General features: G+C 37.1%; 1 non-coding gene across 1 annotated transcript; it reads right to left on the reverse strand.

Annotated features, from left to right (window-relative positions):
* Nucleotides 1–253: 253 nt before the first annotated feature.
* LOC124889884 lies at nucleotides 254–359 on the reverse strand. The gene has a single exon (XR_007048797.1). It is a non-coding gene; the product is annotated as a small nucleolar RNA R71 (small nucleolar RNA).
* Nucleotides 360–1,398: the final 1,039 nt, after the last annotated feature.

Here is a 1,398-nt window from a genome sequence, read left to right on the forward strand (position 1 = left end):
GCAAGACCTATTCGTGAGGTGGAAATCCCACTTACGAACTATGTGACTAACAAAATTCAAAAGCCTAAGCCAGGAGGCTGATGGCAATTGAAACAATATATGGTACAATTGAAACTATGTGACACTCTTTTCTTTTTCTCTAAATAGGGAAGCAAAGAGGTGGTTACATGCTGAACCACCATGCTCCATCACTTCTTGGGAAAATTGTGGTTGAAAGTTCCTTATTCAATTCTTTCCATCCTAAAAGACTGCACTATTGAGGAGTGAGATCTTGAGTTTTAGAAAAAAAATGTAGAAAATCTCTGCCAATATTGGGAGAGATTTAAAGGCATGCTAAAAAATTATCCTTATCATCATTAATTGAATGATGTCTTGGTGCATATATTTATAGAAGGCCTTGAGTCGAATATGAAGATTCTCTTGGATTCAGTAGTAGTAGTACAAGCTTTGGAGAAAACCTATAAAGAATTGTATACACTTTTGAATCAATCTTAAAAGGGAATCTTGACTGGCATGTAGACTCAAGGAGTGCTCCCAAAAAGGTTGGAGGGGTATTAGAGGTAGATCAGTTCACTGTATTATAGGAACAGATTGCAGCAGTGCAAAACTATATGACTACTCAGCTAAACAACCTAAAGTTAGGTGTGACAGTACCAGCAGCTACAAAAAATGCATTTAATAGGTATATTCGTGGTGTGAAGTTTGCAAAAGTAGTGAGCACACAACAAACACATATTTTTTTAATCCAGATTCAGTCAACTACGTGGGGAATGGAAATCATCAGGGTCAACAAAATTTTGGCAACACGTATAATCCCAATTGAAGGAACCACCCTAATTTCTCATAGGGTGGAAATCAGACACAGAATGCAAATCAGTACAAGGGATCAGAGCAACCAAATCCATAGACGGTTTAAAATAATCAGGCGACCGCTCAAACTAGCAATATAGAGGAATTGATTAAGCAGTTTATGGCTTAACAAGCACAGTTTGTAGTAGACATAAAGACTCAACAGGCATAGCTTGCAGCTAATTTGAAGAGTCAACAATTGCTTACAAGAAATCTAGAGTTGTAGTTAGGTCAATTTGTAGGATCACAGAATACAAGGCCACAAGAAGCATTACTTAGTGATATAGAGGCCAATCTGAAGTAGGTAAATGGTGTTACAACAAAGTGTGGGCTGTAAATTAAGGAGACAGTTCAAGAGCAGGATAATCCTATAGTTACTGATGACAGTTTGAAAGAATACAAAGAAGGAAGTCAAGGAAAAAGAGAAAAGAGATAAAATTCATATGGAAAAGAAGACTATCCCCTTACCCTTTCCTCAAAGGGTAAGGAAGCATCAAGAAGAAGCAAGTTGTAAGAAGTTCTTAGATCTTCTGAAGCAGGTTCAAGTAA

This window comes from Capsicum annuum, chromosome 12, assembly GCF_002878395.1.
Source record: "Capsicum annuum cultivar UCD-10X-F1 chromosome 12, UCD10Xv1.1, whole genome shotgun sequence".
Taxonomy (NCBI): domain Eukaryota; kingdom Viridiplantae; phylum Streptophyta; class Magnoliopsida; order Solanales; family Solanaceae; genus Capsicum; species Capsicum annuum.